The sequence below is a fragment of the Polypterus senegalus genome, chromosome 2 (assembly GCF_016835505.1).
Source record: "Polypterus senegalus isolate Bchr_013 chromosome 2, ASM1683550v1, whole genome shotgun sequence".
Lineage (NCBI taxonomy): Eukaryota > Metazoa > Chordata > Cladistia > Polypteriformes > Polypteridae > Polypterus > Polypterus senegalus.
This window is the reverse complement of record NC_053155.1, coordinates 222,939,751-222,963,266: the sequence shown is the minus strand read 5'-3', so window position 1 is coordinate 222,963,266 and position 23,516 is coordinate 222,939,751. Positions and strand designations below refer to the sequence as shown.

Genomic DNA, 23,516 nt, shown 5'->3' with positions numbered 1-23,516 from the left:
GAGCATTTCTGCTTCTGTCCATTCACAGTTCGTCTCGTTTTCATGACGCTATCGTTTCCTCTCACGATGTCTTCTCAACCTTTCTCCAATCTCGCAGGTTGCTTTGTGGCAATCCAAAGAGTAAGGCAATATTCACGGAGCAATGGTTATAAAAGGGGGAAACATAGGTATCCAGACTCTTTAAAGCATAAATAGGGATCACTTCACTGACATGTGAGCAAGCCACGGTACAACTGTGAGACCCGCAGCACTCGCCGGCTACAGCATAACAATAATAATTTCCGGAACGTGCTGTTACGTTATCTTTCATTTTACCCACTGTCTTTCTTTCATTCATATGTCATGTAGGCACATACCCTTTATCTTCAGCAATCTCATTCTCTAACCAGGCCTCAGGAGCTAACCAGCGTAACACTGTCCACCATCCCTTTCGTTATTCCGGCACATTGTTGACATCCGTGAGTAACAACAACGTACTAAACTGGAAGGTGGTCTACACATGCGTGGAATTCGCGAACAAACAAAGATCAAGATCTAAATGAAGATCTCTTTAGTTAATTTAAAGCACAACAATTTGTTTAGTTTGAATGTCTGTGTTTTGAGTTGTGACTGGAGTACTGCAGTCTTCAGTAGTATAAGCCTGGAGGAGATTCTTAATGCAATGCCTATGTTTTAGCTGTTTCTCTACTGCCATCTAGTGCTTCTTCTAATTCATTCGCGGACAAACAAAGATCAAGATCCAAATGAAGATTATATATAGAGATGAATTGCTTGATGGCATTTGATTTCTTTTTTACTTTTATTCATGTGATTTGTGAATGTAATAGTTTTAAAATATACATTCTTGTAGTTGTGTCTCTATGTTGCATTCATTGGGTGGATCATTGCTCTTAATTTTTTTCTTGCTCTATGTCACTGCAATGTGTTGGTCATTTTTCTGAGATATATTTAACAAAGGAATTGTTCATGTTAAAATTGTATTGGGATGGTCTAAGTCATATTTTTTGTTGATTTATGTTTTAACAGAAGAGATCAGTAAAAGTTTACCTGTAACATTAAGTCAAATGTAGTTTACTATTTGTTCCTTGAATGTTTTGAGTTGCTCCTGTATTGCGCACATGTATACCTCATGGCCATTATTAGGAGTGTACTGCATCTCTATCTTATCATTGCTAACCTGAAGTCAATGAGACAAATATGTATAGAGTAGATTAAAAACAGTATATGTAATGAATTTGAAGACAGACATTTCTAAAGACAGGTATAATTTCCAATGAAAAACAAATCAAACAAACATGTAGAGAGTATGTAAGGTCTATACAATAGAAAAGTTCCATTATAAAATGAAGGTTCAAACAGACAGATATAAATAATATATAGAGAACAACAAATTAACTAAAGAGCAACCAAGCAGGCACTTAATAAAATAAGGTATACTAGAGGACACCCGCCGTAGCATATGGCGGTTGTGGTATTTGGCCGGCTTGTCATCCCGGCCAATACCCCCAGGCTTCCAGATGGAGCCCTCCCTGCAGTATGGAGGTGCCCCGAAGACCAGCAGGGAGTCATGGACTTTGTAGTTTTTATCCTCAGCCCTACTGGGTACCACAGGGGCTGCAAGAGGGAACTGCAGGAAGTACCGAAGACTTCTTTGTGCCCTATAACCTGGAAGTGTGTCAGAGGAAGAGCGACGTGCTTCCGGGGTGAAGAAAAAAGACTTGTGCCTGACCCGGAAGTGATAGTGAATCACATGGGCTGGGGATTGGGAACACTTCCGGCTCAGGGAGAATAAAAGGACTATGGGAGCTCCCAGACAACGAGCTGAGCTGGGTGGAAGAGTGGTAATGCGTCTGGGAGTTGGAGGATTGTTTATTTGTGATTAGTGTTTTGTTATTTATGAATATAGTGGAGGAGAGGGTGCTTTGTGCACTGTGGCAATTTAATAAAGTCATCGTTTGGACTTTTACCTGGTGTCTGGAGTCATTGACAGGGGTTCAAGGGAGCGCTACGGCCGTAATCTGTCACACGGTGTAAGAATAGGAACGGAAAATGATGAGAAAGGAATTCAGAAATCAAGAAGAAAGAAATACTTCTTGAAAGACGTAGTTGTAGATGTAATCTCGGAAAGAGCTTGAATTTCAGCTTCACCACCATAAACTATAGATGTTGCCATGTATTGATAGTACTCATGACTTGTTGTGATAACTCAACTTGCATTGGGAAGAATAACAGGAAGAACACCTCCAAATCTCTCCCAGTGTGATGCAATGAAATCTACTATCCTATGTCGTAGTGAGAGTACATTGCCTTCGTCAGCTGTTTGTGTCAAGAAATAACCCACTGATGGGAACAGGCAGTTACCGGATCTCGGAATACATATGACGTTGTACAAAAACCCGTCGACAGAGAAGATACTGTCATTCATTTTATAACAAAGGCTTAGGAAACATCCGTCACAGTATAACGAAAATAGCAAGGAGCGAAACCAATAGCAAGGAGCAAAACCAATGGCAATGGTCGAGAGTGTACCTTCCTGTAGCAGGCTACGGAAAAGACTCCCTAGCGCAGACGTGGCTGAAGTGACAGGGCACGCGGTCAGGCTAGATATCAGGCGGTGACGTGACACCAATGGGGTCATGAGAGAGAAGCGGGGAACGCGGTAGTCCGAAGGAGGAATAGGACTCGAGAAAAGAGGTGTGGGGGTGTATGGGAGACCGCAGGCAGCGTGGGGAAGGGTTTGGAAGAGGACGAATAGGAATCGAGAAATAACGTGTGGGCGGGACCAGGTTTGAAGAGGAAGCAGGACGAACCAGAAGAGAAATATATATAAGAGATCACCAGAAAGAGTCTTCTGCCACATTTCCATCCATGATTTGAATCAGTTTCTTTGGATTAGCTTTGTTAGGCTACATGGTGGTAAATACAGCAAACTGAAAAGAATATATCTCTTAAAGTGCCTCAGAATGAAAGTAAATCACCTTTGCACACTTAAAGTATGTGGGTGAATGTCTTACTCAGCAAAGTTGTTTTAACAGAATTTATATAACACTAAATATATAATGTTGGCAGTTATTTTTGTAATGAAATGCTGGAGAAGGTAGTGTTTTCACACAAATATGAATGACTAAACCTGATAGGCCTAGCAGTTACTGAACTAAATTTAAGTGTTAGGCAGGAAGGAGTACTGTAAGGAAAGGAGTCCAGTACATTGCTTACCATAGAGTTACTTCCATTTAAGTATATGAAACTTCAACAGGGCAGATAAAGTGAACATTCATTTACTAAAATAAGTTACAGTTATTAAATTACTGGCTAAATTATCAGGTGATGCCTATGTATATTTATATAATAGGTTAAATTAATAAAGCATATATTGATGTGTTTTTTTAATGTTCCCTTTTTTGCCAATGCTGGATGAAATAACTGTCCTATCCATCATCTATACCATCTGTCTAATATCTGTTAATTTCTCTGCTCTCATGAGCCAAGAGTATATTTATTTTGTGTATGATTGGACTTTATAACTACTGTAACTCGTTGTTAAGTTGGAAATGTGAAGGCTACTTCTTTGTATTTCCTGGTTTGGTGTGGTTTCACAAATAGATATTTAATCCCTCAATACAGTGGATGGCTTGTTGAGTAGTTATATCAATGGACTGTTGAAAACATGTAGCGTAGAGAGATGCTGTGTTGGTATCAGAACCTAAAATTACACTCACCTAAAGAATTATTAGGAACACCATACTAATACGGTGTTTGGCCCCCTTTCGCCTTCAGAACTGCCTTAATTCTACGTGGCATTGATTCAACAAGGTGCTGAAAGCATTCTTTAGAAATGTTGGCCCATATTGATAGGATAGCATCTTGCAGTTGATGGAGATTTGTGGGATGCACATCCAGCGCACGAAGCTCCCATTCCACCACATCCCAAAGATGCTCTATTGGGTTGAGATCTGGTGACTGTGGGGGCCATTTTAGTACAGTGAACTCATTGTCATGTTCAAGAAACCAATTTGAAATGATTCGAGCTTTGTGACATGGTGCATTATCCTGCTGGAAGTAGCCATCAGAGGATGGGCCTGCATTAGGGTAGAGAACCCTGGAGGGAGCTGGACGTCATCTCTGAAGATTCTGACGTCGTAGGTAGGGATGAAGATCCCCAATGGGCCCCCTCAAAAACAGTTCCCGGAAAGAGGTAGTGATAGTTGGGAACTCAGTCATTAGGGGGATTGAAATACAGGTGTGCTCCAGAGACACAGGGTGCACAGGTAGGAGACCTCCCTGAAATGGTGGATAGGCTTTTGGGAAGAGCGGGGGTGAATCCAGTTGTCATTGTCCATGTTGGAACATAAGGATAGTCTTTCAGTTCTGTGATCCAAATTGAAAGAGTTAGGTGACAGGCTGAGGAGAAAAGCTGACAAGATAGTCTTCTCTGAAGTTCTGTCTGTACTACGCGCCAGGCCAGGTAAGACTGAGGAGATTAGAAAGCTTAATGCATGGTTCAAATCTTCGTGTAGGGTAGATGGGTATAGGTTTATGGGATATTGGGACTCCTTTTGGAACAGATGGGGCCTGTTCCACTGCGTCGCGTTACATCTGAACCGAAGGGTCAACAATGTATTGGGGAGGCATATGAGTAGGTTAGTCGAGGGTTGTTTATACAAGGGATTGGGGTAGGGAGTTTAAGACAGGCCAGGTTTAGAACTATACATGGAGGAACAAACAATAGTGAAAAAAATCAAAATGCTTAGTAATGTAAATTCTAACCCAACGTTTAAATGTAAAAGGAGTAACGCATTTAAAAGCTTGTTTAATGCTAGACATTAGGGTTTGAAGTTTCAACAGTAAGGCAATGAGTTGGAGTTGTATGTAGAAGAGAATAATTACACTACTTGGAGTATATTTGAGGATAGGGGTGCAGCACAAAATTCAGTTTCCAGACAGCCAAGGGATGGAAATAAAGATTAAAAAAATAAAATAAAATTTTTAAAATCCAGTTAAAAATTGCATTGTAGTCTCAGTCAGTTCAGCTGAGCAAAAAGAAGCAAGATTTTTGATATATCTGTATATGTAACTTTCATGTATAAACACAGTATATTTTTCATATACAGTATATGTATAAGTTTTTAAATTTTTGTTATTTTATTGCTATTTCTGAAAGGCACAGTGCATCTTTCGGTTCATTAATATGAAACGTGACATACAGTATAAAAATATTATGTTTTTGGTGGTGGCAGCTGAGATGGCTTATATAAAAATAATATGAATTTGGAGTGCTTCAGCAGATTTTTAGTATACACGTATATATACAGTATATATCTTTTTGGCTTTATTATTTACTGTATATGGCACCTAAAAATGTGCTGTGTACATATTTTGTGGGAGTATAAAGACATGTTAGACATCATTTGAAAATTGTGAAGCTTTATTTTAATGACTGCTTACTGTATGTAAGATTAAAATGTTTATCTGTTATGTTATTTTTGATATAAACATACCTTTATAAGCCCAACTTACAGTGACTTTTAATCTTTAAATTGCATTTCATTATGTGGTGTTTGCTTGGAAGTGGAGTCCTGACCTCTTCATTGTTTATGCATATGGCAGTCTCAGTAAGGATCTAATTTTACTACCACTAATTAAAATCCTTAATTAGCACATCATATTATTGACAAGAGGAATATTTACTGGGTTAATGAAATTACATTTTAATTTTTTTCATGTTTTTAGTCTGTATTGAATAGGAAAACATAAATATAACATTTTATCTCAGTGTTTCATTTGCTTTCATTGTTTTGATGTAACATGTTATATTTCTAACAATTATATTAATATTTCCTAGCCCCTAAACAATAATAAACAGGTTCAATAATGAAGACATGTGTCTATTTTCTCCTTCTTCTTCTTTCAGCTGCTTCCGTTAGGGGTTGCCACAGTGGATCATCTTCTTCCATATCTTTCTGTCCTCTGCATCTTGTTCTTTTACACCCATCACCTGCATGTCCTCTCTCACCACATTCATAAACCTTCGCTTAGGCCTTCCTCTTTTCCTCTTCCCTGGCAGCTCTATCCTTAGCATCCTTCTCCCAATATACCCAGCATCTCTCCACTATACATGTCCAAACCAATGCAATCTCGCCTCTCTGACTTTGTCCCCCACCGTCCAACTTGAGCTGATCCTCTTAAAGTACTCATTTCTAATCCTATCCAATCTCGTCACACCCTATGCAAATCTTAGCATCTTTAACTCTGCCACCCACATCTCTGTCTACTGCCTTCTGGTCAGTGCCACTGTCTCCAACCCATATAAAATAGCTGGTCTCACTACCGCCCTGCAGACCTTCCCTTTCACTCTTGCTGATACCCGTCTGTCACAAGTCACTCCAGACACTCTTCTCCACCCATTCCACTCTGCCTGCGTTCTCTTTTTCACCTCTCTTCCACAATCCCCATTACTCTGTACTGTTGATCCCAAGTATTTAAACTCATCCACCTTCGCCAACTCTCCTCCCTGCATCCTCACCATTCCACTGACCTCCCTCTCATTTACACACATGTATTCTGTCTTGTTCCTACTGACCTTAATTACTCTCCTCTCTAGAGTTTATCTCCACTTCTCTAGGGTCTCCTCAACCTGATCCCTAGTATCGCTACAGATCACAATGTCATCAGCAAACATCATAATCCACGGGGACTCCTGTCTAATCTCGTCTGTCAACATGTCCATCACCATTGCAAATAAGAAAGGGCTCAGAGCCAATCCCTGATATAATTCCACCTCCAACTTGAATGCATCCGTCACTCCTACCACAGACCTCACCACTGTCACACTTCCCTCGTACATATTCTGTACAACTTTTACATACTTCTCTGCCATTCCCGACTTTCTCATACAATACCACAGCTCCTCTCGAGGAACCCCACTTCTCCATCAACATCCTCAGAGCAAACATTGCATCTGTGGTGCTCTTTCTTGGCATGAAACCATACTGCTGCTCACTAATCATCATCTTACTTCTTAACATAGCTTCCACTACTCTTTCCCATAATTTCATGTTGTGCCTCCTCAATTTTATTCCCCTGTAGTTACTGCAGTCCTGCACATCCTCCTTATTCTTAAATATCGGCACCAGTACTCTTCTTCTCCACTCCTCATGCATCCTCTCACTTTCCAAGATTCCAATAAACAATCTGGTTAAAACTCCACTGCCATCTCTCCTAAACACCTCCATGCTTCCATAGGTGGGTCATCTGGACCAACTGCCTTTCCATTTTTTATCCTCTTCATAGCTGTCCTTACTTCCTCCTTGCTAATACATTGCATTTCCTGATTCACTATCTCCACATCATCCAACCTCTTCTCTCTCTCGTTCTTTTCATTCATCAGCCTCTCAAAGTACTCTTTCCATCTGCTCAACACACTCTCCTCGCTTGTGAGTACGTTTCCATCTTGTTTCACCTCCTCCTTAAACTCAACCTTGCAGTCTTCCTTTTTCAACCATTTGATCCTTGGCTCTGCCCTCACTCTCTTCCTCTTCTTGATCTCCAATGTCATCCTTCAGACTACCATCCTATGCTGCTTAACTATACATTCCCCTGCCACCACTTTGCAGTCTTCAAACTCCTTCAGATCAACTCTTCTGCATAGGATGTAATCTACCTGCGTGTGTATGTGTGCATCTTCCTGCACTCTTGTATGTAACCCTATGTTCCTCCCTCTTCTTAAAATACGTATTCACCACAGACATGTCCATCCTTTTGGCAAAATCCACTATCCTCTGACCTTCTTCATTCCTCTCCTTGACACCATACCTACCCATCACCTCCTCGTCTTCAATGTTCCCTTCACCAACATGCCCATTGAAATCCGCTCCAATCACCACTTTCTGTCTCTTGGGTACACTGTTCATCACTTTATCCAACTCACTCCAAAAATCTTCTTTCCCACCCATTGCACACCCAACTTCCAGGGCATATGCATTAACAACATTCATCATCACACCTCCAGTTTCCATCTTCATAATCATTACTCTGTATGACACTCTTTTCACCTCCAAAACACTCTTGACATACTGTTCCTTCAGAATAACTCCTACCCCATTTCTCCTCCTATCCACACCATAATAGAACAATTTCAATCCACCTCCTATCCACCTGGCCTTACTCCCCTTCCATTTAGTTTCTTGCACAAACAATATATCAACCTTCCTTCTCTCCATCATATCTGTTAACTTTCTCCTCTTACCCGTCATACTGCCAACATTCAAAATTCCACTCATTTTACTTTCCTCCTGCCTTCGGACACGTCTCTCTCCTCTTCTTCGGCCAACAGTAGCCCAATTTCCACCAGCACCCTGTTGGCTAACAGTACTGGTCGTTGCTAACCCGGATCTCGACCAATTTGATATAGAAATTTGTATTGTTGGCCGCTTATTGATTTGGCAAAATTTTACACCGGATGCCCTTCCTGACGTAACCTTCCCCATTTATCCGGGCTTGGGACCAGCAAGAAGAAACACACTGGTTTGTGCATCCCCTGTGACTGGGTTGAAGACTTGTCTATTTTAATACTTAGTATTTTTAAACTTTTTGACCATTTTCCAACTTGCTTGGTGTTGTAGTTTTAACATGGTTTTTAAAATTTAAAAAAGCTAATACCAGCCTGTACAAGTCAACTTTCATTTAGTGAAATTAACTGTTACAGATGCCAAAAGCTTCACATTTCCCTTATTCCATCACATTTTGACAAGCCTTCTTTTCAAAATTACATTATTAATAAATATAGTTATCATGAAAAATACTTACTGACTGAAAAATAATAAGTATTACATTTTCTGTGATTTTTTTTTTATGATAATATACACATTGAATGAAACTTTTCCAAGTAATTTTTTTTTTTTTTGGGTGTGGTGTTCATATTGATTTCATTCCTTCATGGGCCTACTTAACCAATCAGTGTTACATTGATATGGTGCCTTTATTTCGGAAGGAAAAGAGGGAAAACTCAACAAGGGATTTTCTGCTTTGTGAATTTGACTGCTGAAACTGCACAGTTCGTTCACAAGTGATACAAAAAAAACAAAAAAAAACAAAACTGTGGTATCAAAAAACAGTCGCAACCACCCTGTTCTACAGACAGCTGAAGGACTGTTTTTAGGATGAGAATGTGTATGTAATCAAGGCGAAATGTTTGATTTGATGGTCTTAAATGGGGCAGAAATATTAATTGATTTCAAAATGAAATTGCAATTTGATCCAATGCCTTTAGCAAATCGCAAAGGCTGAGATTTAGGATATATATTATGCAGCGTCTCTGATCAATATGGCTGTCAGACTGACTATTGCTATTCTAATGTAATTTGAATTTATTTACAGAAAGGTCTTTTTCAAAGGGAAAAGCTGACATTCAGTTGAACAGTTGTTTATTTTACTTGCACTAATATTGACATTGAGTTATTCCAGATGTGCTATGGAAAGCTGCAGTATTTTGCAGTTTTGGTTTTACACTTCACTTCTACAATTGGCCTTTTTGTAATTCTGAATAGTTGGCTTGTTTTTTTTCATTAGTAAAGCTTACAACTAGACCCCTTAATTTTTTTTTCCCTCCTTTCCCTGCCCCACTTCTGTCCTCTTTGATCCAGAAGTCAGACCAGCTGCTGTGGGTTGGGCCTAAGGGGGCCATTCCCATCCAATCATAAAGCTATGGCCATCCATTAATAATTTTCTTTAATGAGGATCAAGTAGTTTTTTTGTATAAAATGTGCATATTGTAGGCACTTTCACAAATAACCGAATAGGTGATTTTTTGATTGATATATGCCCTTCTAACACTTATGATCACATATCATACCTAAACTGGTTAATTGGCCCAGTTAATAACTCAGCATTACCGGCAGGAGGTTGTGCTGGCATCCAAAGTAACCAGTGTTGACCGTTATCAATTACAAAGCAAAGTGCTTATAGATATTGCAAAATGCCAGTCAATGTCCCTGCTTCTTAATTACATAACTGTCTACCTGATATTTCACCAGAAGATCCTCATTTTGGCAACAGAATTCAGCTATAAAACCGTGCAAGCTAAGGCACAGAACAAAGTCGGACGGAATAATATGTGCCAAGTTTGATCACTGTAGATGTCCTTGGCATGGCTAATCTTAACCAAGTTGTCTGAGGGAGTGCATCAGCTACTTAAAGTGGCACCGACCTTTCATTACAAATCACCTTTAAACTAATGCTTGATTGATAAATGCATCAGCATCTCTGCTGTTCATTTTGAAATCAGTGCTTTGTTTAAAAGGATTCAGTAGGATTTACTTTATTTAAAATTTGACTAGTGCCACTCACAGAAATACAGAGGCCCACCTTAGGATTTGGTCTGAGTTATGGCTCTGCCACAAGGGTGCTCAGACAAGTTTTTTTGAACACTTCTCCGGGGATGTAAAAGTATCACTTTGCATAAGATTCTGTTTTATTTACTCTTAAGCCTAAGATCCCTAACTTTTGTTTACTACTATGATCATCTCAGTAAAGCAAATGAAAAATAACTCATAATTTTGATTTTAATTTTATTACAGGGCACCCCCAATTTAACAAATCTAATGTCAGGCAACATGCCATGTCACACAATCAGTCCCACTCATTAACTTGCTACTTCTTTGACATAATGCCTAGAACAGTGAGATTGAATTGGAAATATTCAGGCCAACTATTGCTACTGCTGTAAAGGAGAAAAAAGTAGACAGATTGTAAAATTAGACTGGACACTGACTTGATGATTCTGTGATGATCACACATTTCTGAGCAAGTCCAAAGGTGTCAAACTGCTGTTTTCCTGAATGCCCTGCATTCAAATGCAGTGGACACCTTCAAAATAATAAAACAAGTCCGCCTTCTGTCTGCCTGCTGTTTTACTTCATTAACTATTCTCACACTGTTGTGGTCTTACTAATTGACTGGCCATTAGTTGTCCTTAAATCCTTACAAGGCACGCACACTGGCATTATGCCTCACTAAATCATTATTATTAATGTTTTACTTTTTTCGCTCTCTGGTGAGACTGTATACCATGAATTGTTTATGACAATGGTGCTTGGGTCCCATTCATAGCAACCATGTTGTGTCCTGTGTTAAACATATTGTGGCTTGATTTGCTGCTGAATGGACAGTTGTGAGGACTGTGGCCCATAGGAAAGCACTTTTTGGGCAGGTACAGGACACATCTGTAGAAAGAGTTGAGCGACTGGGGTGAGAGATAAGATTGTGTTTTCATGCCATGTAGCGTTTGTTAAACTACAGCACCTAGTTGTCAGTAGTAGACTGAAAACATAACGACAGTGTTGGTGCTTCTCTTTTATAGGGTGCAATTGCTTGGGGTTTTTATTGCTCTTATTTTTAAACTGCAGTTGGCCGAGTACTTTAGGATTTTTTTTGAAGATTGTCTTTGTTCTTCCTCTAGCTGGCACTGTGGCCCTTACCATAATAGTATATGTCCAAAAAAGCAAGAACAAACGTACATGTTATGCACAACATTATTAACCTAAGTTCAAATATATTTTTATATTATTTTTAATTTGATTATTCAAAGCTTACTTTTTGTCTAATTTGACAGACATTGTACACAATTTTAACTTTCCAATGTAAACTGGCTTCCAAATTCCTGTGCATTCCAGCCAAGAGATCATCATCAGCGAAATTATTTAGTGCAGGGGGCAATGCAGTCATGTGTCAGCATTCATATCTGAAGCCAGAAACAGGCTTACATACTGGTCTTCCTGACAAAAAAGACCACAATGAGTGTTGAGAGGAAGTAGAGATGTCAGGAAAGCAACTATTATGTAAGATTTATTTTATGTGGAGTAATTTTAAGGTTTTATTTGTTCTGCACTATATCCTATATTGGCAGCCTTTGTGAAAAAAGTTGAAAAAGTAAATGTCGGTTATCTGCAAATATGTATTTTTTTGAATCGATACTAATAAAAGGCAAAGCCCTCACTCACTCACTCACTCACTCACTCACTCACTCACTGACTCACTCACTGACTCATCACTAATTCTCCAACTTCCCATGTGGGTGGAAGGCTGAAATTTGGCAGGTTCATTCCTTACAGCTTCCTTACAAAAGTTGGGCAGGTTTTATATCGAAATTCTACGCGTAATGGTCATAACTGGAAGCAGTTTTTCTCCATTTACTGTAATGGAGATGAGCTTCAACGCCGTGGGCGGAGTTTCGTGTGACATCATCACGCCTCCCACGTAATCACGCAGTACATAGAAAACCAGGAAGAGCTCAAAAAAGCGCTTAAGAAAACATGCATTATATAATTGAGAAGGCAGCGAAACAATAAGAAGCGAAGCGAAAGTGACATATACAACCATATTCATGAGTTCTGCTACTGAAACAAAGCACGATGTAAACCTACACTTTAAATTAAGTTCATAGACAGGCTGCGCTGGCGCTTGTAATTTAGTGCCTGCCCATATAAGGCCGTCCGTCAGCGGCAATCCAATAGCAAACTGCCACGGGTAAATATTCACGGGTGAAGGACTGTGCTTATGGAGAGGAAGATGAGATGGTCAGGGTGGTGTTTGACACAAACTCAGCGAAACTGCGAGAGAAAGTTTTAAGTGCCAGGACTAAGGTAACATTAAATACAGCCACGGACATAGCACGAGATGGCACCAGCACAGCTGGGAACCTTCAATGCATGTACACCGAAGCGGCTCACGGAACTGACGAGTGCACAGATAAAAGGCAACAGTTCCAAAGAGCTGAACAAAACCGAATTACACAATTGAAAAGGCAGCAAAAAATATGAAGCGTCTGATAAGCATATTCATAAATCCAGCTACTGCGGAAACAAAGCACACGGTGGAAAAAGTCAATGTCAGGTCAATGTCAGGTCTCAGATAAAGAAGAAGACGAGCTGTTTATTGATGCAGTAAGAAACGAATCGATGAATGAAACCTGTCATCTTTACAACGATTGACAAACACGGAATGTAACTTGAACACAACACATCCTACAAATACGAACCTGATTGAAAGAAATAATGATAATCAAATCCTTGATGACAGCAACACTCAGTAACACTCACAAAACAAATACTGTATATTGACAGTCATGTTACGTTATTTTTAAAATGTTCCCTTTTCTTTTCTAGCTTTTTAACACACTACTTCTCCGCGATACGCTGGTATATATATATGTATATATATATATATATATATATATATCCCGCTCTACATACTCGAATAATGGATACTTTATTCGCCATCAATGATTGTTTTGGTAAAGCCATACTCAGTGTATTCATTAGATGAACGGTAAAAAGTAAGAGCGAGGGGAGGATGACTCATTGAGGCATGCAGGCTGTAGTGCACGCCAACTCTATCTGAATTGCGCGATCACATTTGAAAAAACATATCTTTTCAAGTTCTATTTAGTCCATATGTGTCAAACTCAAGGGCCGTGGGCCACATCCGCCCGGCGTAATTATATCCGCCCGAGATCATTTTATATACTGTATTATTGTTATTAAAGCCCAGGTATATGAAGCGCTGGTAACACAATAAACTACAGATCCCATAATGCAGCGCTTCAGCTGCCTTGCATCAGGGTAACCTGAATGCAATTCAGAAGATACAGAAAACAGCATAATTAAATAAGAATCTGACACTTCAGCGGACGCTTTAACCCGTGCACAATCACAAAGTGATTTCAAGTGAAGCTGCTTTTATGGGAGACACAAATGCACCAGTTCACCTTGCCCCACTTTCCCTGTTGCCAAGTACTGTTAAACCAAGTCGTCACTACGGTGTTCCCAAATACGCACTTTGCTGATAAACTGAGCGCACTGCGCACTGAGTTTGCACGGCGCTTTGGTGACTTTGATGAACAAAAAAAGTCCGTCTACATGCGGCTCGAACCTTGTGCATGTTTGGTAGCACATATCTGTGTGAGAAGCTCTTCTCAGTGATAAAGACTAACAAAACAGCACACAGGAGTCGCCTCACTGATGAGCACCTGCAATCCATCCTGAGAATCTCCACAACACAGAACCTCACAGCAAACAGAAACGAACCTGTGGCCAAAAAGATGCCAGGCGTCCAGCTCTAAAATGACATATGAGCAAAGACAACTGAATGATTTGATTTGTTATTGCACGTAAGAGCGGAGTCAACCGTTTTAACAAACAGCGTATTGCACTGATCTGAAATAGCTGTGTGTGTATATATGTAGATATGTATGTATATGTATATATATGCTTATATATGTGTGTGCGTATATATATATATATATATATATATATATATATATATATATATATATATGTATATATATATATATGTTTATGTGTGTGTGTGTAAATATATATATATATGACAACAACACTCATCACTCACAACAGTGACAAAACAATTACATTGACAATCAGGTTACGTTATTTTCAAAATGTTTCCTTTTCTTTTCATTGCTTCTTTAACACACTACTTCTCCGCTGCGAAGCGCGGGTATTTTGCTAGTGTATAATATTTACATAGTTTCTGTAACATTTAGATTCTATTTCTATTATATTTGATTATCACTTTTTCATGATTATTCTTTGGTTTGTTAATTTATAAGCTAAATGCTGGATATCAGTAAATAATGTTCTAATAATTACAGATTGTACAATGTTTAGATGCTGCTCCTAAGTTAAGAGTCACAGCTTTTGTGATAATTGTTAGTTTGATTGTTTTTAAGTTCTTTGCCCCTTGAAAAATATTAAAAAATATTTCATCCTTGCATTAGAATATAAAGCTTTTTATATTTTGATAGTATCTCGTGTAGTAATGCCCCATCATGTATTAAATCTGATGCTGCCACCGCCATGCTTCACTGTGTGGACTGTATTGGACAAGTGATGAGCAGTGCCTGGCTGTCTCCACACACACTGAGGAGAGGCAAGACACATGACAGCCCGCATGAAGTTTGCTAAAAGACACCTGAAGGACTCTGAAATGGTGAGAAATAAGATTCTCCGGCCTGATGAGACCAAGATAGAACTTTTTGGCCTTAATTCTAAGTGGTATGTGTGGTGACAACCAGGCACTGCTCATCACTTGTCCAATACAGTCCCCACAGTGAAGCATGGGGGTGTTTTTCAGCTGCAGGGACAGGACGACTGGTTGCAATTGAGGGAAAGATGAATGTGGCCAAGTACAGGGATATCCTGGACAAAAACCTTCTCCAGAGTGCATAAGGACCTCAGACTGGGCCTAAGGTTTACCTTCCAACAAGACAATGACCCTAAGCACACAGCTAAAATAACGAAGGAGTGGCTTCACAACAACTCTGTGACTGTTCTTGAATGGCCCAGCCAGAGCCCTGACTTAAACCCAATTAAGCATCTCTGGAGAGACCTAAAAATGGCTGTCCACCAACGTTTACCATCCAACCTGACAGAACTGGAGAGGATCTGCAAGGAGGAATGGCAGAGGATCCCCAAATCCAGATGTGAAAAACTTGTTGCATCTACCCCAAGAAGAATCATAGCTGTATTAGCTCAAAAGGGTCCTTCTACTAAATACTGAGCAAATGGTCTGAATACTTAGGACCATGTGATATTTCAGTTTTTCTTTTTTAATAAATCTGCAACAATTTAAAAAATTCTTTTTTTTTGTCTGTCAATATATACACTATATATCTATATACACTATATATCTATATATATATGTATATATATATGTATATGTATGTATATATGTATATGTGTATATGTATATATGTATATATGTATATGTATGTGTATGTATATATATATATATGTATATGTATATATATGTATATATATATACATATATATGTATATATGTATATATATGTGTATATATATATATATGTATATACATATATATGTGTATATATATATATATATATATATATATATATATATATATATAGCAGCCACTATACATTAAGCAATAAAAGTTTAACATTGACTTAACATCATAACTCTTAATAAAATGATTTCCAGGATCGGATCATGGTGATAGATTTAAGTAGACAGAGATCCAGTTTGTCACGTAAACCACAACTAACCAGACCCTGGAGTTAATATACTTTAAAGATATTTTTGAGGTGTGACCAAAAAAAGAGATAAAGGGGTTACCTGTGTGATGCTTTGTGGGAGAACAGTATTTAAATGTTCACTATGTGAACTACGAGCCTTATGAGAGCTTTGTGATCATTTATAACATTATTTTAGATGTGGGACAGAAAAGTCATTATGGATTATTGAATGTAGATTGATGGCAAATATGGAAAATGTATATTTAAAATTAAATCTACAACTCAATAAAGGGTGCAGAATGTGAAAGGGTCTGGATACACTGCAGCCAGTTGCTGTACTAGTTTCAAATACTTATGTAGACCCATTAAATAATCAGTCAGTTATGTCTGCATAAGTAGTCAAGCTTTTGATCTTCAACTTTGATAATTTGACTATTTCTGATGCTGGTTTGTCACTTGTGTGCTATTTCAGTTTCACATTTTAAGCTCTAAAAATTTTTAGGCAGCCCAAGGATACAAAATTGAATATAAGCAACAACTGGCCTAATGCATTTTTTGAAGAGATGCATTTTAATGCGATTCCCCGGAGAAACTTTTTAAGTGTAGTTCGTATAAAGACTCATCTTTCTGTACTGTTCCGGTTAAGAAGAAAAAATAATTTTAATATAATTTTATAAATGTGTTATCCTGTTATTAGATCACTGCTGAGATATACCTAACCAACTAGTCTCTTAGGGTTTCTTTTTTTTTTTTGCGGCTGACATACATTTTCAATAATTGGGTCAAATTTGCAACCAGTCTGTGTGGGATTTACATATTCTTTGTGTGTTGGGACAGGATTGGATAACATTTCTCATGTGCAATTTCACTGTTGATCAATTTCAATGAGATGGACATTCTATAGGAGGACATTTGTCATCTGTATGATCATTTGTATGCCAGAGAGCAAGTATGTAATGCAGCACAGGTATGGTACACCTAATATTAATGTGAAAGTGCTGTACCATTTAACGCTCTACAGTTATCAAGTGAACCATGCCACATCACTTTGTGTGTATGAAATCTTCTTAACGTACATCATTGTTTCTGTTGTCTATTAATCTTAATTCTACGTGTTCTTTTTTCACTTTCCACTAGTGTATTTACCAAGTTTGAAGCTGGCAGGTTGCCTTGTTGCCTTGATGTAGTTAACTTTTTAAAAAAAGGAGCAGAATAAAAAATCAAAATTAAATAATTAAGTTTAATATGAAACTGCTAGGGTACTTGTCTCCTTTTTGAGTGTGGGTGCCACTTTTTTTAGTTTTTTATTTGCAATTTAATAAATATTACAATTTAGTCCTAATGACAGATACTACTAACAGCCCCAGTTCCCTGTAAATAACCTTTATATCCAATTTAGTTGCCTCTTTATTATAAAATAATATTTTTATGTAAAACCATGGCCTGCAAAATGAAATTACAGAGTGAAACTCTTTTTTTTTTTTTAAATATAGAGTCTATGAAAAAATGTAAAATGTGTTGTCCTGTGTTTTTATGTGCAAATCTTTTTAAACTACAAATGGTGGTATTACTAGCCTAGTGTTTTTGGGAGGTTTGAATAATGAGGAATGGCAGAGTAAGAATGTTTGTTTCGCTAGTATGCAATGCAATGAAAGCACAAATTTTATCAATATACCTTCATTGTTAAAGCATATTCATTGTTAAAAGCTCTAGCTGCTTAAACCTGCTTGGCTGACTCTTATTCTGTTATTTGTGAATTTTCTGCATTAACAAAAATACTGAAATTCACCAACAAGCCATCAGTAATAATCTCTTTTTCCAGTACATTTTCACTCTGAATTGCTTGCATTAAATTTATTTATTTATTCACATCTGCAAGATTGTGGTATACCACCAGGCTAAAGTAATCTCCATTTTGACTGGCCATGGAAAGTGCCATAGATTTTGGAGACAAAGCACACATCATACAAATCGGTAAGTAGTATGATCTCCTGATCCCTAATGTTGTATGAAGCTTCATAGAGTACTTCTCCTGTCACACCCATCAATCCACATATCCTAAATGTTATTTTGTAATTAAGAAACAAATACTTAAGTTTTTGACAGTGTCTTCTAATTTCACCTATATGCGCATGTAAAGACCTCCCAGTTTCAGTAGTAGTATTAGAAAAGTAACAGCACTGTAACATAACCCCATAAAACTTCAATAATGTACTATTTTTACCATAAAATATGTAACATATGTCTTTGGCTGTGTTACAATAATCTAAAAGCATTTCTGTTTCATGGTTTAGAGACGAGAAGTTAAGCACAATGACCCCTTTCATTAGCTAACTAGAAAGATTACAATATGCAGTTTTTCTTGTTAGCCAATGAAAGGTGTCATTTTGCTTAACTTCTCACCACATTCATAATGTCTAAAATGGTACAACACCTAAGTTCTATGGTTTGGAGATGAAATGCATTTGTTCTCAGCGCTTACATGTTCACTTTCCAACACAGACAATTCATTTGTCAGCATTCAGGCATAAAAATCATGGTAGCAGAAATGAATGAAGAATACATTTCTGAAAGAGTCAAATGAAGTCTAATGCCAGCTGTCCTGAGCCACATCAACTATTTCATCTGTAGACGGCCCTTGGGCTTAGTAATGCTTGAGCCGGATGTTCTCGCTTCCAGTGCTTGCCTTCTGTTTTCTTTATCCACAATTTTGTGGCATTGGCTGTTCAGTAGGTGTGTTGCAGTATATTTGCTTGCCTCACTTTAATACCACTAGTGAAACAGAGTTGTGTGGTGAATCAAATGACACAGTTCACCAAATAATATGCTTGTGGAAGGATTTTGTTATGACATTCTAGATTATTTAGAGTTTTTAATGGAACTTGAATATTTTCACACACTGTAAAACGTTAACATTCTACCGGCAAAAAAAAATTAAATTTTAACTGCAGTTGATCTTTAGCAGACAGGAATTATTTACTTTTCAGATCTACAGTACCAGTAATTACAAATGTCCTTCTTTCTGTTCATTTTTACAAGCATTCTTCTCCCTCCTTGCAGCCACTACCATGCTTTAATTTACAGATACTACTGTTACAGTGATATGAAGGATGCATATAAGATTATTTGAGATTTTACAGTATGCATATGATGGAGGAGATTTTCTGGTTGGCATTACTTCATACTTTTCCTAGAGGTGAAAGGTTGTTGCAGAAGAAAACAAGCACTGAGACAGAGCACATAGTGGGTCATCTTTCAAAATGGCTGAATTTCATTATATTGGTGTTTTTGTGTTTGAAAGTGACCAGTATAAACTATGCTGCCATGTGTGTGTGTAATATCAACACATGGATCATTGCTCAACAACTTTCTTGGCTTGAAAACCGACATGTACAGTAAGTTTTTTTGGCTTTTATTTTCAAATCGGGCCCTGTGCTACATGACTTCCATTATAAAATGCAAAGACAGGCTATGTATTTTTTTTTAATTCATAGAAAACATGTAACTTTGGAACAGTACTTTGTGTGGCAAATGCATATATACTGTACTATTTTTGTGAAGAAATAACTTTGACTTGAAAAATACCAAACTTCCCTTTTAAACAGAAACTGCTGGACTACTCAAAAGAAGTAGGATGAGAGACAGAACACAATTAAATGGATAGTGGTATTTGTTACTTACCTGTTTGTTACTTGTATGAGTATTTAACAGAAAAAATGAGGACTTTTTAATTGGACTAATTTTGCCAACAAAAGTCTGCTTTGACACTTGGTAGTTGCTGTTAAGCACTCAGCAGCTTCACCATGCTGCCTCTCAGTCATATAGACCTTTACAAAAGCTGCTTCAGTACCTGAGGATATATACATACTGTTTACTGCCCAAGAGAACCTTGACATAGCTTAGAAAATGTGTGGAATTCTATGACTGAGCCATTGTGGCATGTGGTCAGAGATTGTTTACATTGACAGTGAGGAGACATTTTTTAAAACAGAAGGTATTCTAATAGTTAAAAAGGACCTTAGAAAGTAAAGTGAAGTTTGGGAAATATATGCTATCCATCCTTTTTTCTTAATCAATTTTATCCAGTGCAGGATTGCAGGGTAGAAGTAATTACCACAATGATGAAATATGTTTATTAAAATTATTTTTTAATTATTATATTATCATTCATAGTATTTTCTTTGTCAGGTGTTTTTATTAATGATTGTTTAGCGATTTGTTTATCAAGTATTGCATTCATGCCCATTTTCTATTCAAATTGTGCATTGTCCATGCTGTCTATCACCATATTGTGCTATGATCCCATTTACAGTAGGTATTTTAATGGGGCTGTGCTGCACATATAAAAGACATAAATAGCATAATTTAATGCCTCTTTATTTGCTATTCTATTGTAAATTTTTTTTCCTTTTTATACATTGAAATACCGTTAGTATAAATTTGTATTTTTTGTGGGTGCTGCTAAAATGTGTTTCCATCAGTGCCACAACTCATTACATCTTTTTAAATTTTTCTAAGATAAATAGCAGGCCTTGCATAGCTCCTGTTTTATCCATCCTCAGAGGAATTTTAGCCCCATTTGTTTCAATGTTCCTGCTGTTTGCACCTTGTCCTGTGAGAGCAGGCGATGGTATTCTGAAGCGAAAAATATGTAGTGTGTATTGAGCAAAGCATCAGCACAATGAAAACAAATGATGAGCTGAACCCCAGATGCACACTGTGACTTAAGAAATAATGGCTGTTTATCGTGTTAAAACCACCATTATTCTGTTGATAGATTTTATTTTTTTAACAAGCATTTACAGTAACCTTTGCAAAAGAGCCCCTGTGGACAGAGTAACTGTCACCTCGGGGTGCTTGTAACTTAAAGTGAACTTCTGTACAGTATATCTTTTTAAAAGTTACTCTGTCACAATTAGGTGCTCTGTAAAACTGCACACAACACTGCTTTTAAGACAGCATCGTGATGGTCACCCCTCTCTCCAGGGGCTTGATGCTCCTTGATTTCTTCTGTTTGGATCCAACAAGGATTGCTTGCATAGATTTGGGTTAATTTTGTTAATTTGTGGTTTTAACCGCTGGAAAGATCTATATTATGTAATTGTGGGAACACGTACAAAAACATTACTTATGGTATATGAACTTACAAATGAAAAATTCTTTAAGTGCTGAAGCTAATGATAAACGGTTTCCTTTATTTTTATTATCATTTTTCCTAATAAACACTTCATATTAAAAGACAGAGAAAAAGTGTATTGCTTATATAAGTCTGACTCTGAACATTACCATGTGAGAATCAAAATAAATGTTAAAATAATTGCAGTTTTCTAAACAGAAGAAGAGTAGCTGCCTTCAGCTAAGTTTAAAATTCTAGTACTAAAGATCAAACACTTGGGAGATTATGGAAGGTATCTTCGTTAAAGCTAAGGGGTGTACAGTCGAGTTTTCTATATAATGTTCGAAAAGGCCTCTTAACTAAGATTAAGATGACTTTTAGTGAAATGGTGTGTTTCTATATACTTCTTAAATTCCTTTGTTTTGACAGATTAATGAATAGCTACTTAAACCTATTGATTAAACCAGTGTTTTGACAATATTTTATCTTTCCACATTGTATACTCTTGTTGTTTTAATAGCTCAAACTGTGCAATTACTGAGAAGAAAATAAAAGTTTATCTTAGTTTTAACAGTTTTCTTGTTTTTCCAAAGGCCTTCATGTACCATACAAAATGATTATGAACTCTGTATGCTTTTTAATAAAATTGTTGAATTCAAAAGAGTTCAGTCTTCCCATAATAAAATCTGCTTCATGTCAGAAAACCAAATTATTAAAATTAAAGTGCTGTAGATTTTGTAGACTTTTCAATGAAAAGTATAATTTTAGACAATTTCTACAGATACAGCTACCATACATTTTACTGTTTCGATTTTAAGCTAGTAGTTTGTAATTCTTGAGATAGTGTCTAACAAATAAAAGCATACCAACCCCTTCTCCTCCTGTACCTGTATGTTATTCAGATGTACTTTACAGTCGATGCATTACACAACCTTGCAACACCATAATCTTTTTTTGACTGTGGGTTTTCTTTTTTCATCCGGAACTTTACTTCTAGTGTGCTTATACTTTTAAGAATTGTCGTTGAAAAATGCCTGGACATACCAAGCCACCCACTCCTTTGCATCTTTTTCTAACTTTTTCTGGGGAATTCCCAGATGCACACAGGCCTGTTGAGAAAAGAATCCCCGGAGTATTTCTTGTTCTTCCTCCTTGACCTTTTTACAGTGGGGTGTGCTTGGTACAGTCCCCTTAGGAGGCATACAGGGACATCCTAACTACAGGTACAAACCTGAGGCTCTGGCTTCTGCTCCCACTAGTCAAATTTTTACCATTGGTTTTCCTTGCAACTCAATACTGCAAGTCCCACCAAAAATAAGGTAAATTTATCCTGCTTCCTGGGGGAATCTCTTGCCAGATTTCTGAAACCGCTACAGTGTCAGGTACAGCTTTATATGTGTCCCAAGTTCACCGGGCTAGACCTCTCCCCGACAGCCTGTGGTGCCCCACCTCCTATAAACCATTAAGAATATTCTACAGCACAAAAAAAACACTGTAAAAATTACTTTGTTTATTATATACTATTACTTTTCTAGTGACATTAACTTGAAAATGAGTTCCAATTGGTTCACTCTAGTACTAATACAGTGAACAATGAGACAGTTTCTGTGTCCTCATATGTGATGATCACACCTTTATCTTCAAATTATCTTTAGTCTTTGACCCCACAAATATTACCAAGGTCTCTCTGCTACTGCTACAATTCTCACAAATGCCTTTTTCTATCCTTTCGGGTGTTTACTGCTAAATTATTAAAATGTTTGTTGACATTTAACTTCTCAGTGTGTTAACAGTTCCCTGAGGTACAAGATCAGAGTTTGTTATTTTGTTGCAGATTGTGGTAGCATATTTTAGAGATTCTTTTCAACATTCAAACAATGTGTTTTTATATTCTCTTGGTCTCCGAATTACAAATCATTAATTGCTTTGAGACTGTCTAAACACATTTCATTTGAGTCTTGGATAGCCCATGGATAAAATTAAAATGTAAATCTATTGTCCTTTGGCAGACTTAATTCCTATTCCTTGAGGATACTGAGGGCATTTTTAAAGATAAATATTTGAGGCCCATGGACTGGCACTATCCAAACAGTTTATTTTCTCTCTTTCACACACCTTATAGTTTCCTATTTTATCTTGCAGCCGGAGGGGATATTGAATTATGTTTAATGTATGCCTTTTATCAAACACAGTAAAACTTTGGTTTGCAAAACTAAAACAAAAGACTTGTTCCTTTATGTAGGTATATAAAAAGAGAAAAATAAGATTTATAAATGGATTTTTAAGTATAATCTCTAATAATATTGTGCCACTATTACATTAAAAAGCTCCTTGTGACTTTTATTGAGA

General features: G+C 37.3%; 1 protein-coding gene across 2 annotated transcripts in view; it reads left to right on the top strand.

The window, feature by feature from the left end:
* The window catches only part of LOC120523740 (protein diaphanous homolog 3-like), a 933,584-nt gene that overhangs the window by 439,472 nt on the left and 470,596 nt on the right, over positions 1-23,516 (top strand). The gene's annotated exons all lie outside the window — the stretch shown is intronic.